The sequence below is a fragment of the Pongo pygmaeus genome, chromosome 14 (assembly GCF_028885625.2).
Source record: "Pongo pygmaeus isolate AG05252 chromosome 14, NHGRI_mPonPyg2-v2.0_pri, whole genome shotgun sequence".
NCBI classification, from domain to species: Eukaryota; Metazoa; Chordata; class Mammalia; order Primates; family Hominidae; genus Pongo; species Pongo pygmaeus.
Window position 1 is genome coordinate 76405788 of NC_072387.2, and position 18265 is coordinate 76424052.

At 34.9% G+C, this 18265-nt stretch overlaps 1 long non-coding RNA gene across 1 annotated transcript; it reads left to right on the plus strand.

Moving 5' to 3' along the window:
- Positions 1-6269: 6269 nt before the first annotated feature.
- LOC134738068 (uncharacterized) lies at positions 6270-10139 on the plus strand. Its single transcript, XR_010123590.1, has 3 exons — positions 6270-6324; positions 7886-7978; positions 9925-10139. It is a non-coding gene; the product is annotated as an uncharacterized LOC134738068 (long non-coding RNA).
- The last annotated feature ends 8126 nt before the right edge of the window (positions 10140-18265 follow it).

Here is an 18265-nt window from a genome sequence, read left to right on the forward strand (position 1 = left end):
GCATTCCGTATTTCTTCAGTCCTCCCTTCTTCATTCTTATAATGTTTTTTGTCTTTTTTTTTTAAATAAACTCACATGATATTCTTCTAGAAGTCCAATTTGTTACATAATGTGCACATAAATAGACTTACTAATATAGGGCAGGATGGATAAGCCTCATTTTTCTCTTATAGTCTCCTCTTAGGAACCAAATTCCCCTCACAGTCCCCCTCTAATTGAATTAGGATGAGTCAGGGAGACAATGTATATTGTTGACTTCTGCGGCCCTGGCTTAACTCCATATCACTGATAACACCAAAGTAATGGAAATGGGGATTGCTAAGCCTTTAAAAGATACTGTTATGCTTTTTATGAGAATTAAGTTAATATTACTCTGCTTAGAAAAATTACATGTCTTTGTGTGTCTATACACATATGTTCTTTAGAATAATTTTTTTCTTAAATGAAAATCCTATTCTGTAGTGTCCTGTAATACAAGCCTTTACACAGTCCTACAATGTACCATGTCTTTTCATTCCCATGCTTATGAATTTACTGTTCTCCAGCCACAGATTGGTAAAACATTCAGAAAGAATCAAGAGAACGTCAAAGAAACTTCTTGGCTGCAGGGAATGGGGTTGGTAAGTAAGCCAGAATGTATCATAAAAAAGATTCATTTTTTTTAAAAACAGTATGTCATAAGAAACATTATATGTGGAGCTTATTAGAAACTCTAATTTAAAATATTATACTTGCAAAAATATCTCTTGTAAAATATAAGACAAACCATAAGTACCTGTAATAATAACATTGAAAAGATCATAAATGTTTCCCGATGTCACAAAAAAATTCACATAATGTTTTGATTTTATAGAACAAATGAGTACCATGTTTTACATCTATGGACTAGTTGCAGACTACTTGTGTAATTTCTATATGTTACAACTATACCAATGTAGGTGTCCTTAATGGCTATGCTAAAAGAGAGTAATTACATTATTTTTGAATAATATTTGTCCCTCACCAGGGGATGAGGCCAACTTTTCAGTATATTATAACAGATAAGTAGATTCTAAAGACCAGGTGAAACTTCAGGTAAATACCACAATTAGTTGAAAAAGGTAAAAGTGAGCATTACATAAAATAATTGCAAAGCATGTAAGGGAGAAATTCATTTTTAAAAAATATATCAATCAGCTCATTCAAACCTATTTTAAACAACCTACTATATTAAAAAAATAAAAATTAAAGATATGTGCTATATTAAAAAAAAAAAATCTTACTACCTTGAAAATATTTTCTACTTTGTGAATACCCATCACAATATCTATTTTATGTTTTAGATTTTAAATATTTTGCTTGTTACATTAATGTTAATAGTTTGAATGCTCACTAGCAAGTAAGCTCTTGATTACATAAATGTACTACCAATCTAGTTATTTTTAATCTTTATATTGGTTCAGATTGTTTATTGGGTTTATTATTATAAGAATGACATTATGCTAAAGTTGACTTCTTCTTTACATTCTAGGGTATTTACGGAGCCTGATTCCATGTTTCTCAAACTTTAATGTGAGTAAAATAGCCCAGAGATCTTGTTAAATTAAAATGTAAGTTCTGATATATTAGCTCTTCAATGGGAGCTAAGGTCCTATATTTCTAAAAAGTTCCCAGGGGATACTGATGCTATTGATATGTGGACCACAGATAAAGTAGCAAGGACCTAAAAGGCATGTTAAATACAAAGTATCATGGCTAAAGGGTGAGAGTGGGAAGCAAAAGAAGAAGGTTAGAGAAAGAATCACCCCTACCATTTTATCATAAAAAGGTTAGTTTTGTTACCAAGCATTCTTTTGATGCTAGTACTGCTAAGAGGGTCAAGAAATGTGTATATCATCGACATATTAATTGAATTTAGGTTGTCTCTTTCTCTCAGAGATTAGACATCTAGAGCTAAATTTTAGTTTTACTTTGAACTAGGAGTGACGAAGAGGTCTCTTTGCAGCCTGGTACTCTTCAGAGGAAGGCAAATTACATAGAACAGACCAATAGGCCTTATTGCACTTGCTTAGCAATGTGGGGTACCAGGTTAGATGGGGATGGAAAGTGTCAACAGGAGGTAATAGAATACGTTGTGGACACATTTGGGTCATGTCCAAAGCTCATGAGAGTTCTTCCTTCTTTGAAAATGTCTTTCCCTATATTCCATCCACATGGCTATAATCAAAGCATCTATCTTCACATTATGTGGACTCATGCCACAATGCCTGGAATTGATGGATCCACCTTACTCTGCCCACACTTGATTGAATTTGAAGACACTCAATTCAACATGGACCAATGACTCCATTCTCCAAAAGAACCTGGACCTGTAAGATGGATACTCTAAGATCAATCTAATTATTCTGTGAACAGTAAGTGGTGTATACTCAGGAGTGATTAGAAGCAGTAGTTTTTCTTTACATAGACCAGAATACCGAAGGAAGCTTGAGAGTGAAAGAATAAGAAAAACAAAAATGATGCACAGAAGGAATCAGAGATAGGGAACTCCTAATGCTGGGTAAATACCTGGTTCAAGTTCATCATTGTTGTTCAGTCACATCCCTGCCACTAATTTTTAAGCGCTACTTGATTGGCAGTTTATATTTGTAAAGAAAAAGAAAAGTTGAAAAAAATAAAACGTTTACATTTTAGTGGCTTATCACCTGGGGGTGATTTGGCTCCTTTAGGGGAATTTGGCAATGTCTGGAGACATTCTGATTGCCCCAACTGGAACATGGAAGGGAATCTTCATGGGAGAAGGAGAGATGGGTTGGTACTTGCATCTAGTGACTAAAGACTGGAGATGATGCTAAACATTCTATAATGCACAGAACTTCAACCTCCTGCAATACACAAATGTACATACACAACAAAGAATTATCTGACCCAAGCTGGCAGTAGTGCTGAAATTGAGGAACCCTGCTTAAGATAATAGAATTTGTATATACATATATATCAGATATCTAGAGCTAAATTTTAGTTTTACTTTGAGCTAGGAGTGAGGAAGAAGTCTGTTTGGAGCCTGGTACTCTTCAGAGGAATGCAAATTACATAGAACAGACCAACAGGCCTTAGGGCACTTGCTGAGCAATGTGGGGTACCAGGTTAAATGGGGGTGGAAGATGTCAACAGGAGGTAATAGAATATGTGGTGGACATATTTGGGTCATCTCCAAAGCTCATGAGAGTTCTTTCTTCTTTGGAATATACTTTGGAATATATATATATATATACACACACACACACACACACACACACACCCCCATATATATATATACACACCATATATATGTACACTATATATATAGATATACCATATATATACCATATATATACACTATATATAGATATACCATATGTATACCATATATATACACTATATATAGATATACCATATATATACCATATATATACACAATATATATACAAATATATATATTACTTATTTAAGCAAATTTATATCGAAGTCCCTAAATTGCCAAATCAAAAATTAAAATATCCCTGGAGTTTATTTGTACAGACCTAGAGGAATATGTCTGTACAAAATATGTTACAACTTATTTTTCCAAAGTACAACTTAAAAATTGAAGAAATAAATATCTTTTTCAGCCCTTAGTGACACATGTTTTATCTTTATGGAAGGCACAGGGAAACTGCAAATCAACAATTTGTCCTGAACTTGATCATTTCTGTCCAGTCCTATATTCAGAAAAGATAAGATTCATCAATGTGTATATTGGCACTTTTATGTTTTGTGATAACATGCAATATATTCAGTATAAAACTCAAATGTATATTATACCTTTATCATTTCTACAATTTAGTAGTTAAAAATAACTTGACCCACCCACAAATTTTCTGACAAAATATGACTGCTGTATATTCTGTTATACACCTGTGACTCATTTGGAATATTCATCAGCTGAGAAGATTAAAACTACGATTACTTCAAATAGAAGGTGAAAATCTCCCTTGGTTCTAATAAAGCATCTATAATGTCCTTCAAATCTGTGGTTATAAACAAGCTTGAAAAAAAATGTAATTTATGTGGTTAGTTGCTAAGATGTCTTTTATTCTGGTTACCACAGTCTCAGTAACTTACTTTAATTCCTCCAAAGAATACAGAGCACATGTATATTATATTTTAAAGATTTTGGGTCAACTTAATTGCTCCTGAAAACTAGCAAATTAAATTGCAATAACAACCTAAAAATGAGCAAAAACTTGTTGAATTAGGTTAAATATGCATTCAGAGAAAAACAAGAATCCTAAAGAAGTACTGAATACAAGAAAAATTAGTTTTTAACTATGCAGTATTTAGCTCTATTGTCATTTTAAGAGTTAAAGTAGTGCCAAAGTAATTCTAACTATGGTAAACACTGCCATCTAGAGGACTTTTATTGTAATGCAGAGCAAAACAAAAATACCTAAAAGTGGGAAATGTACAGGCCTGTACTGTAGTTTTGTTTTTTTATAGATTTCTCAAATCTGACAAAATTATATATTTCAAGAAATTAGCTTAACTGCAACAGTAATTCATTAAGGAATTATTTACTATGATTTAGAATATCAATACTAATACATTGTCAAAAAATTATTTGAAATTTTTTTATTAATCATGATGTTGTTATACTTGTCAGTAATCTAATTTTGATATTATAAACAAACTATCAGATAAGATGTATAGTCATATTCTTGTGAGAGATAAATAAGAGTCAATAGCTAGGAAAACCAGAAATACAATCATGTTTATATATATATAATAATAAATATTTCTTTCATAAAAGCAACTAAATTACCTGTACTATTCTTATTATTTCTTCCTATCTTTCCTCTTTTGATGTGAATATTTTTCAGTCCTGTTACATTAACTTACATAATGTGCTGATTTCCAAGGTGGTGGCTGGGCCTCTGTGGGGTTACTCAGGACCTACAAAGGTGTTAAAAGAGAGGTACCTTGCTATGTTTGTTTCCTGTTTAAATAGAAATACTAGCACATATACAGTTTCCATTGTCAAAAATCAGTGAACAGGAAAAAACATATTTTTTTCTATGACAAATTTTCCGGGGACCAGTAGTATCTATTTTTAAGTTAAGTGAATATTAGACACATTTATAGTAAAAAATTATAGAAATGTTGCCTAATCAAATTTATTTTAACATGCTCCCTAAATTTCAGATAATGAGTGGAATTTGTGAAACAGTCTACTTCTTATGAATTGTAACAAATGTTATGTGTATTTGCAGTTTTTTTAGATGACTAGAATTTTATTTTAGTTTTAGTATCTTTTTATGGTAGCCCTGCAGTTAAAGAGCTAGAGATTACAAATTTAATTCTGTGCTTAGAAAGAAAAAGTATAGTGTAAATTTCAAATCAATTCAAATAAGACGGATATGTAGCATTAAAATGTAATTCTGTCAATTTGCTATAAAGCTGTGGAGATGCCTATTTAAGGGTGAAATCTCTGACAAGTTAAAGTAATTTTTCTTCTCATAATTTGATGTTTTAATTACACTGAATATCCATAAGAATCTGACACAATTTTATTTGATTATAATTTCACATTTATGTGAGTAAGAATTAGAGTTGATGATAGTGATGGAATTTTGACTAGTATAATCATCGTCGTGTTGAATCTGGTGTTTCAATTGTAAATGATTACTGAGGAGAAAGGAATGAATTAAATCATTATCAATGAACATACCTATAATAACTTCTGTTTTATTAGAGACATAGTTTTGTATTATTTATATCATACATATATATAATATACATGTATGATCACTATGGAAAACATATATGGAAGAAAATAGGATATAAGAGGAGTAGAAAATGTAAAATTTTTAAACATCTCTGAGAACTTCTTAAATTTGATCCTTGCTTGCTTTTTTACTAAGAAAACTTTCATGTGTAGAGAAATAGTAAAATCTTCTCTCTAGATTCAACAATTTTAAATATTTTGTCCAATTTCTTTGATTCCTCTTTCACATATTTGCTCCAACATTTGAAAGTAAAGTATAGGCCGGGCGCCGTGGCTCAGGCCTGTAAGCCCAGTACTTTGGGAGGCCGAGACATGCGGATCACGAGGTCAGGAGATCGAGAGGATCCTGGCTAACACCGTGAAACCCCGTCTCTACTAAAAATACAAAAAAATTGGCGGGTGCGCCTGTAGTCCCAGCTACCCGAGAGGCTGAGGCAGGAGAATGGCGTGAACCTGGGGGGCGGAACTTGCAGTGAGTCGAGATGGCGCCACTGCACTCCAGCCTGGGCGACAGAGCGAGACTCTGTCTCAAAAAAAAAAAGGTAAAGTATAGATCACATTACCACAAAATCATTCAAAATAAATCTCCGAAGAGTAAGGATCATTGCTTACATAACCATGATATTATTAGCACATTTAAGGAAGTAATAATAATTCCATAAACATCATCTTATATCTACAGTATTTTAAATGTTTAGAAATTTATTTCTAAGAAGTTGATAGACATTTGTGTTTTTTTTTCTTCTAAATCCAATCTAGTCTGATCACATTGCCTTTGTTTTTCTCCTTAGTTTCTTAGTTTAAAACAGTTCCCTCCGTTTTTTTCCCCATGACTTTGAAGTTCTGATGAGTTTAGAAAAGTTGTAGGGTAGACTCTTTCACAATCTGGATTTGCTTAATTGCTTCTTCTTAGGATATTAACTTGATTCTCTGTGACCTGTATTTTTGTCAACTAGAAATTAGGTCTTAAGCGGTGCTAGCCAATAAAAATATCATTTGTGGCTGAGTGCCATGGCTCACACCTGTAATCCCAGCCCTTTGGGAGGCTGAGGCGGGAGGATCACCTGCGGTCAGGAGTTTGAGCCTGGCCAACGTGGTAAAACCTTGTCTCTACTAAAAATACAAAAATTAGCCAGGCATGGTGGCGGGGGCCTGTAATCCCAGCTACTCGGGAGACTGAGGCAGGAGAATCGCTGGGAGGCAGGGGTTGCAGTGAGCCGAAATCATCACATTGCATTCCAGCCTGGGTGAAAAGAGCAAAAATGAGTCTCAAAAAATATATATATATATTTGCATCACTTACATGATTTTAAATACTTTAATAGCCACTTTCAAAAAATAAGGTGAAAAACCATTTTAATAATGTATTTAATTCAATGCAATATATCCAAAATACATCATTTAATATTATGTAACTAATATAAAAATTTGATATGTTTAACTTTCTTTTTTAAAAGTACTATATTTACAAAATGTGATGTGTATTTTACCCTCATAGTACATTTTAATTTGGACTAGTCACAAATCATATGACTATCATGTTGCCTATCACAAGACTAGGTCTTAATTAGATTACAACTGAATATTCTGGGTGATAATAGTTCATAGGTGAGGTTGTATTCTTCATATTCAATTACACCAGGGGACTCATAATGCCAGATTGTTTCACTGTTCATGATATGACGTATGGTCATTTTATTAAGGAAATAACTGCAATTCCTTGTATTGTAGAGGAGCTTTCCGCCTTTCAGTGAATAAATGATTTGTGGGATGCTGCATTGATTCCAAATATTCTGTCACTGGACAAACTTGCACCAATTAATTCTGACATCCATTGATGACCTTCATATGAGCCCCTGAATTGATAATTATATTATGTGTGCCAAAATAAAGATTTCCTAATCCTATTTTTCCTTCTTTGTTTTATTTTTTGAGACAGGATCTTGCTCTGTCACCAAGGCTGGCATGCAGTGGTGTGATCATAGCTCACTGAACTCCTAGGCTCAAGCGACCCTCCCACCTCAGCCTCCAGGGTACCTGGGATTACAGGCATGCACCACCATGGCTAATTTTTTTTTAGTTAATTTTTTTTTTTTTTTTTAGGGAAGGCAATCTCCCTATGTTGCCCATGCTGGTGTTGAACTTCTGGCCTCAAGTGATCTTCCTACCTTGCCTCCCAGAGTGCTGCGATTACAGGTATGGGCCATAGCACTGGCTTCCTTCTTTTACTAGATGTCACTCTTCATAAAGAAAAGCTTTCCTCTTTCTCTTTTTCTCTTACCCTTGCTTTTTAGAAAATTCCAAATAACCAGATTTTTAAATTCCAAATACGCCTTTCTATTTTCTGAGGGTTTCTTTTCCATAGTATCCTTTTTCTTGAATGCAAATTTTCCTCAAATTATTCTGAGTGCACTAGATAGTTCTTGGTTTGGTTTAATTTTGAACTCACTTTATGAACCTGGTCCAGGCTCAGGATGGAGGCAGCCAGGATCCAGAACTCATGCCTGGGAGGAGAGCCAATCCCTGATCAGGAGTACCCATTAAGGACGGGACTTCTTTATTGTCAGACTGAGATTTCAAGTTTCTCTCATACACATCAGCTAGCATAACCTAAAGTCACATATAGTCTTTCTTACTCTCCAAGTTGTGAGTCTTGGATTATTCTAGGTTTACTCCCAAACTTCCTATACTCTGAACTATAGTTTTCTTTGCTTTGTCTGTATATATGCTTCCTTTGTTTTTTGATCCTCTAAATTAATTGAAGCGTCAGATCTACTTATTGACTTTTGTACTCTTCATTCTTGTGGTTTTTGCCTTACTGTAATTGTGAGAGGGTTTTTTTTGAAAGAGTTAAACGTGAAATCATTCTTCTACCTGAGAAAATAAGTTTTATATGTGCACAGAGACATGCACATCCACATATATAATCTGAATAAATATATCCCAGAAATGGGCCGGGTGTGGTGGCTCACAACTGTAATCCCAGCACTTTGGGGGGATGAGGCGGTGGATCACCTGAGGTCAGGAGTTCGAGACCAGCCTGGCCAACATGGGGAAACCCTGTCTCTACAAAAATACAAAAAAAATAACCAGGCGTGGTGGTGTGCACCTGTAATCCCAGCTACTTGGGAGGCTGAGGCAGGAGAATAGCTTGAACCCGGGAGTTGGAGGTTGCGGTGAGCCAAGACTGCCCCATTGCACTCCAGCCTGGGCAACAAGACTGAAACTCAGTTTCAAAAAAAAAAAAAAAAAAAAATCAATTCCAGAAATGAGTTGCTTCAATTACATTAAAATGAATACAGTATCACCTGTGCTGGTTGCCCTTGGAACAGCCTCCAGTCATCTGATTATTTCTCCCTTAAGATGATAAATTCAGCATACAATTTTCTTTGTTGTTTTTGCATGTAGAATGCATGGACCAGAGAAAACACTTTAAAATCTCACTTCTCATTGCTCTGTCACAGCTCCTTGTTCTCTCCCCGGAGCTATTGTGCATCCCATTTCCCTTGGATGAAAAGTAATATTCAGCCTGTTGTTTGGCAGGAAAAGTACTCCTCAGTCATAGTACAGGAGATTAGAGACGTTTTTCCTTGCTTTGCTGTTCAGCAGAGATTAATTCTTAAAAGAAAGACCACCAACTTGTAATTGAGCTAGTGAATTCACTTCAAGGTAAGTTTCTATGTTTGCAAAGCCATTTAAGGAAGAGCCTCAAGAAAAGGAGTCTCTGTGGCTCCATTTCAGTTGCTAGGGCTTTTACTCTGTGCTGAAAAGGCTATAATCATTGCTCATACGTGCAAAGACAAACTTGAAGAAAAGAGAGCAACGGAAACAAATCAAACAAACAGATGCTCCCCACCCCAGGGTCAGAAGTGTCAGGGAGGGTGTTAGGTTTCCTCTGAAGGGGTGGTGTTCCTTCTAAGTTCAGCCCTGCCATGTTAGAGGCAGCTCACCCAGTCCTAAATCAATATTTCCTTTAGTAAATTGGGAGTACAGCCCACTGGGAGATGAGCCTGCAACCAATCTGAGAGTCATCTTCAATGACAGGGTGAGGTCTCAGCATGAACTCTCATGGAGCCCCAGCCTCCTTTGATGTTTCTGCCTCTGCTTACCTAGTCCAATGTGTGTGCTGGTTTTTCTTTCAGTCCCCTACTTGTTCTGAAGCCTGTGAGGAATTCCAGCCAGCTTGGCAGACACGCTGAACCACCTTCTCCTGATGTTAGGGTCTCTTCTCGTTTCTACCCCATCATTTTGGAGTCAGTCTTAATACACACAGAAACAGAGAAGTCAAATACTGTCACTGGCCTGATTTTGAGAAACTTTGCCATCCAGGAAATAAACAATTATTTTACTTGACTGATCATGTTTCCTGTATATTTTGATTTGGACTTGAATTCATCAATTTGCCTTGGATATTAACATGTGTACTGCTTACCCTCTTCATAGCCATTTATACTTCTGTACTTCCTGGGGAATTCTTTTCTTTTCTTTTCTTTTTTTTTTTTTTTTGAGATAGTGTCTCACTCTGTGAGCCATGCTGGAGTGTGGTGGCGCTATCTCGGCTCACTACAACCTCCACCTCCTGGGTTCAAGCGATTCACCTGCCTCAACTTCCCCAGTAGCTGGGACTACAGGCATGCGCCACCACACCTGGCTAATTTTTGTATTTTTAGTAGAGATGGAGTTTTGCCATGTTGGCCAGGCTGGTCTCGAACTCCTGACCTCAGGTGATCCACCCACCTTGGCCTCCCAAGGTGCTGGGATTACAGGCGTGAGCTACCACGCCCAGCCGGAATCATTACTACAACCAGACTGAACATCAGATATGTGTGCTGTCTGCTGTCTGAGATGCCTGCCAGACATACCTTCAGCTTCCTTCCATCTTTTTCCTTCTTTTCTCTTTCCTCTCTTCTTTATGAATATTAAAAAAAAAATTGATTGGGGTTTCCAACTCACTGTATGTCTACGCACCCCACTGCTCCAAATTCATATAATGAAATCCTAACCCCAAGATGGTGGTGTTAGGAGGTAGGGCTTTGGAGAGGTGATTGGATCATGAGGGCAGTGCCTTCGTGAATGGAATTACTTATTATAAAAGAGACACCAGAGAGCTCCCTTGTCTTTTCTGCCATGTGATGTTACAGCAAAAAGACTGCCACCCATGGAGAAACAGGCCCCCCGATCCATCCAATCTGCCAGTGCCTTGATTTTGGACTTCTCAGCCTGCAAAACTGTGAGAAATAAGTGGCTGTTGTTGATTAGCCACTCAATCTGTGGGAGTTTGTTACAGCAGCCCAAAGGAACTAAGACAGAGTTGTCGTGGTTTTCCAGTTCATTTAAGGGCATTATCATTTGGCGTTTAAATTTACTGAACAGATACTTCTCAGATTCCTTGCCTTTTAGTTCAAGGGATTCTTTCCCTTTAATTTTATCACTTAAGAAAGATAAATTTTTATACTTTAAACAAACAAGCAAAGCTAAAAGTCCATAGTTCATTATAGACAAGCTTACTCGCAATTTGAAGAGTTGTCACGAGCCTGCTCTGATGCCTAGTGCTGATGTTTTTCTTAGGTTTCAGGATTGGGTCCCAATTCAAGACACATGTGACATTGCCATACAGTAGCCAGCAGGTGTATAAGCCACACTCTTGCAACACAAAATTAGAAACGTAATACAACTCTGTTGGGTAAAATAGTAAAATATTTTACTATCAGGTTTCTATACTCATCAGGTTTCTAGCATTCTATTAACCTTTTATGCGATATAAATCACGCAGCATAAACATGGTTTATTTTTCTCTAAAAGTCCTTTTAAAGTTATGGAAAAAGAACCCAGGAAATTATGTATACTTGAAAAAAAAAGTAATTTAAAATATGTTTATTACTAAGACTTTGTAGTTTAAGACATGTACAGAGGAATTGCCAAGTATCAATTCATTCTTAAAAATATTCATATTGGATAATTACATTGATTTTTCTGTTTTCCAATTTTCACCGATTTTGTTTTTAAGGTATTTTTATTTTTTATATTGTAAAATGTCAGTATGAGTTATATTTGCTGTTTGCAACTCTAATAATTTGTATGACTCCAACAAATTCATTTGCCACTTTGTTTTTAATTTACATTATATGCCTGCTTAAATTCAAACCCCTAATAACTTGCTTTCAATGGCTGAAAATTAGTGAATATTTTCTCCAAATAACTCAAGCAAGTGTGTTGTGAACATTTTAATAAATCCAGGTTACTAACATGATTACTCAATTTAGTATGATATGAAAAGAATTGTTGCCTTTTCACGTTAGTGATTAAATCTCACTTTTAATTTAATCTTGTTTTTAATATTCTTTTTCTCCTCCAAAATGAGGTATTCATGTATGAAAATGTTTTTCACAGTTGAAATATCTTCTTAAATTATAAAAGCTATATGAACTCCTTAGGGAAAAAGAAAATCCTAACAGTATAATGCAGAGAGTGGACTGACTCCTCTCATGCTCTCTTTTCTATATAATCCACCTCATCTGCCAACAGATTGGTGTATAATAACGCTGGACTCTCCTAGGCTCTCCCCTTCTCCACCCCACACTTGAACACATATAAATGTCCATATAGATATTCATAGGTATTTTAAATGGACAACTTTGTATGGAAATGCTTAGAATCCAACTTTACAAATATTGGTGGGGCATTGTATAAAATTTTATTTGTAAATTGTATCTCAGTAATGTTGGAAAATTTTTTTAGAAGAAATTCATTCTCATGTACTTTAGTTTTTTCTAAAAATCCATGTTTTGTTGACCATCATAATGCATACTTCTTTGTCCCCTTTGTCTCTTAGGGGATAAACATCTAGCACAGAAATTGTTAGGCCAAAGGGAATGCATATGATATATTGATAAACACTTCCAAATTGCCTTCCACAGATAGATACCAATTTAGAGATGTACTAATAGTGTACACTGAAATCTTTTCTAACATTGAGTATGATCAACGTTTCTTAACTTTTATGTCTGATGGGCAATTTTTTTTTAACTTTTTATTTATTTGATCATTAGTGATTTATAAATGATGCATATTATTATTTGTATTTCTTTTGGTAGTTGCCATTTTTCTATATGTTTATATATGTTTAACTGAAATGTAGAAAATAACTTATTTTAAATAGTAATACTGTCTGATAATGCAACTATTTTTGTCTCTTATTTCCTTTTCATCTTTGATATATCTTTGTAATAGCTTAAATTTATATATAACCAAATCAAAATTGTGTTTTCTTCTAATCCTGAGTTTCAGCTCATAGCTACAAGAGCCTTATGCATCCCAAGATCATTTTTTTTAATTTACTAGTTAAACAGGTTACAAGCTTTTAAACATATTTGTATTCATTTTCTTTCATCTTTATTGAACATGGCAATAATAAAATCCAAATTTTAAACTTGTATGTCCTAGTAAGGAATGTTCTTCATACATTTTTACCAGAAATAGACTTTCCAAATTATCAGAGATTTTGAAAAAAGCTGATATTGCATCCAAGTCAAATTTATATAACATGCCAGATATTGAGAATCCAGAACAAATAACATAATATTTCCATCCTCCGAAGGATAAAGGTAGATAATGGGAGAGAGAAGAAAAGGCTTCCGTAAAATGGTAATTTCTATGTCTTCTAGTAGTATTTTCCATGAAGTATTCTTCAGCGCTCATCAGAGGATAAACATCGAGAGAAATGTGTTCTATTGTCAAATACATTTGGAATTATATATATATATGAGTTTTATATAATATATGAGCTTTATGTAATATTTCATATGGTAATATGTTTTATTAAGTACCAAAACCACAAAAAACAAAGTATGTTTTCCAAATTTATTTATTGATGGAGCATTTTTACAAAGAGGCGGCAACTAAAAATAGTGTTTCAAAAAATAATACCTATATTATATTTATAATATATAATTAACATATTTCATGTAGTGTATATATGCATGCATGTGTGTGCATTATATATGTGTGTTTGTATGTTCATGTATGTCTTTATATTAAACTGATTAATCTGGGAAATCATTACTTTCTACACTACTAGGCTCCAGCAATGGAAAAGTTCAACAAATGCTTTAATATTCATCTCAAAGGCATTAATTTGAGAGAAACAAAAAATGAGTTCCAAAAGCTTGCATTTCAGAGCTAAGCTATAGAAGTCTGCAGGGTCTTCTATGTGAGAGCAAGTGGAATCATCACTCAAAAGTCTATGCCAAGCCAGGCGCAGTGGCTCACACCTCTAATCTCAGCACTTTGGAGGCTGAGTGGGGTGGATCATTTGAGTCCAGGAGTTTGAGGCCAGCCAGAACAATATAATGAGACCTCATCTCTATAAAAAATGAAAAATTAATTAGCTGAGCATGGTGGTGTGGACCTGTAGTTCCAGCTACTCAGGAAGCTGAGGCAGGAAGATCATTTGAACCCAGGAGGTTGAGGTTGCTGTAAGCTATGATTGCACCAAACTCTATCTTAAAAAAAAAAAAAAAAAGTCTACACCAGCTTCAAGTGATTAATCACCCCTTCTCCCCAGCACCAGGCACCTGGGTGGAAGCTGAGCAGGTAATCAGTCTTTCACTATGTGAGTGAATACCACGTGTAATCCCACAGCCAAGGAACTACTTTATCTACTCCTTTGTCCAGAAATATAACTTGTCTTTTATAGTAGCCTATCTTCCCCTAAAAGTTCAGTGGGTTTGATGACCTTTGAGTCTGAATCTTTGCTCAGCCTATCTGAACTACCCCACCTGACCAGCCTTCTCTATTCAACTATGCAGAGCACTCATAAACCGCTCTGTGGACCTAGAGGAACAGAAGGGCTGGGAAAGGCACAGGAGCCCAACACTTGCACTGTATATGCATATTTCTGTGCCCATGAAATGGCAGTCCAGATTAACTCAGTACTTTCAGTTGAGCAAGAATTATGGATTCTTCCTTTTCATGTCTGACCCAAAGTTAGTCTTCTAATCCCCACTGTGTTGTATCACATTGTGATATATAGTGATAAGATTAGAAGGCAGATAGGGATAAAACTTGTCAATTAAAACTACCTCAGTCTTTTCTTATTTAAGAATGGACATTTTACCATTTACTTAATCACTTCAAACTTCAACTCTATAGCAGTTGTTTCTCTCCCACCCTAAGCTTACATTTTTTTCCTGCAATGCTATTTTCCCTTTCCTCATTTCTTTAACTTTTCCATGGCAAGGAACCCTCAACTAAGGCATCCGTTCATCCAGAAAGCCTTCAATCTTTCCCAAGAACCATTCTCTTTTTCCCCACCAGTTTCTTTGGTCACACATATCCTCTCATCATTCTGTCTTCTTCTATCTCACCGAATGTCCTCTATACATATTTATCAATATGTATTCTCTCTATGCATTTTCTTTGACCCAATAAAATAAGTTCTCAAGGATATGTGTTTTCTTCTTTTCTTTTTGGATTCTCTGTGGTTCCCATCATAGTCCTGGTTACCTAACAGGCACTAAGTAATTATGTGGTGGACAAATGATTTTGTGAATAATGTAAACACTCCGAAATATTCGCACAGCAAACTTGAAGACTTACATAGAAAATGGAACCAATGATTAGGACCTACTCAGTCATTCATACTACTTTTCTGATTTCAGACTTTCTTAACAGTTTCACCTACTTCTAGCCGCAAATCAAAAACCACAATGATAACCACTGTCCTTATTCCAATTGTTTCTTCCCATGCCTGTGAAGAAAAGGGTAAAGTAACGAGGTCTCAGAATGACATGAAAGCTTGAAGGTCTGTAATTCTTCAAAGTGGCAGGGCCACCATCACTTAGTTTCCCTATTTTTAACCTGGAAATTGGCTTCATTTTCCTATTTTCACCCTGAGTAATCTCTTTCTCACTGGAAATATTAAGGGACACTTTCAGGAAAGCTGTTAAACCATAGGTGAAATTGTCCTGATTCTTAGCAAAATTTATCAAGTCAATAATTGTTAATGTCATGTAATGTGTGATGCAAAGGTGCTAGGACTTAGATATGTTGAATATAGTTAATACAATGTCATGCTTTGTATTTTGAAAAAGCTGCTCTTGGTCGTCATATTTCAATCTCCAATTAGGTTTTAAAATAAACCTAATTGTAGGTTTTTATTTTCTTTTTGCTGTACCCTTTTTAAAAATATAAAGGCTCATAAGGTCAGGGACACACACAAGTTTAGAACAAATTGTTGGGCACATATAAAAGTGATTCTTAGCCAGTCTCAGTGGCTCATACCCGCTATTTGGGAGGCTGGTACAGGAAGATCACTTGAGGCTAGGTGTTCAGGTTCAGCCTGGGAATCATTACAAGATCCTGTCTCTAAAACAAAAACAAAACCATACACACATACAAACAAAAATAAGACAAGCCCGCGGTCAAGTTCCAACAGTATCTTCTCAAAGAAACCTTTCTTTACATGGCTTCTCACTCTCTCCACCCTTGGGAAAAACAATTCACCATTGAACACAATAACGACCACTTACTGAATGCCTGGTACATGCTAGGCACTCTACTAAATACTTTACAAATGTCATCTCTCAGGTAATCCTCTTCCCAGCTCTAGGAACTTACATCTTCATTTTGCAGGTGAGCAATCATATTCAGAGAGGTTAAATGATATGACAGATTCATGCAGCTTGTTTGTGACAGAGCAGGAATTTAAAATAATGTTCTCTTCAAAGCTCAGTCTATTTCTCTAAAACAGACTGCCTTGCCAATCTGTAGCAATCAACTCAATATATTATACTTAGTTTACTTGTTAAATTCTAAGTTTTTAGTTTTAATTTTTTAGTGTAGTTATTCCATTTAGAAAATGTTTAAAACTGTGTGGACTGTGCTTAAGATACATATATTTATTACTTTATAAGACTTGTCAACAGCTGTATAAACCAAAATACTACATAAAAAGAACTTCACAGTTCTGAATACTTATAGCTAGTTTTTTGTTTCCTAGTTTTAATTTTTACATGTACTTTAATGACTTCTTTGTTCTTTCTCTCTGTATATTCATTGTCTCTTATTCAAACATGGTATCCTGTGATTATATAGCATAAGTAGATTAAAAATGTGTTGAAGTCTTTGCTATAGTTTGTTTAATGAAATAATTAATCAAATATTTAATCTTTGGATAGTGATATTCTTGCCTCACTTCAGTGGCTCTCATTCCTATAACTTATTTTAGTTTCATGGGTATTATCTTTTGTGCTGGTCAAGTTAATTTTATGAGTCCTTTTTTTTAACTTTAAATGTAAATGTAATATTCCTAGAAGCTGCGAGAAAACCTCTGTGTAAGAATCTTTTACAAACATTTACATTCTTAACTAAACGTATATATCAGTTGATAATATAAGTTAGCATATTTAACTTGGCAATTTCAAATATCTAAGCTTTCTTGCCTTTAGGCTTTCTTCAAGTGTAAGACATTGCAACTCAAAAGTATGTATTTTTGGAAGCGACTCATCATCATCCCAGAAAAAACTGCAGAGACTTTGTATATTTAAAGGAGAAAATTCCAAACTATTTTTGCCTTGAATAATCTTTGTAGAAAAATGATTTTTAGTGCCTTTGGCAAATTGTCACAGGCAAACAACCCTACTTCTCAACTTAAAAAAAAATGTGAAATTTACCAAACTTAAAAGCCTTTTTCTAGGACTGTGTCCATCACTGTAATGGGGCAACACATCAACACATGTACCTCTTCTAGAGGACTACAAAGGCACAAATCACATCCGCTTTCCATTATAGAGCCTTATCTCTAATTTCTAGAAAGGATGGTGAATTTCAAGATCATTATGAAACAACAGTACTAGAAGAAGGCGAAGAACCACTACAAATTATATTTGCAATAGGTATTAACTGCTCCTGGACACTACTTCCTTTTTACAAAGCAAATCAAATCCAGTTCTGGAACCTCAAGTTCTAACTCAATGAGAAGCTCAAAGACATACATGCATGAATGCACATTGGATTAACCCCAACTGGGACTACTGTGTTCTATGAAAAGTGGAGAAAAGTATGCAGGTTGGAAAAATGCCTCTAGGTCATCATCCATTGTGGTGGATATTTTTTCAGTCACCATGTAAAATATATATCTCTTTGATAACTGTGATATAAAAAAAATCTGAAAAGACAGTATTTTAAGGTAACATTAGAGATTACTAAATAGGCAGTTACCAAGAATTTGGAGAAAAAAATGCAAGGATAAAATTATTAAAATATAATACCATACAATTAACAAATACTTCCTTCAAGAATACTAATTAAACTTATCCTGAGAGGAGCAAATGAGTTAAGTCTCATTTGCATACAGATTTCTGTTTGTTAGGATGCAACAAAAGGTAGGATTAGGGGACATTTATCGAACTGTATATATTATGGAAAAGAAAGCAAAACTTTTGTAAGTGGAAATCACTTTGGTTAATTATTAGAATTTTGGTT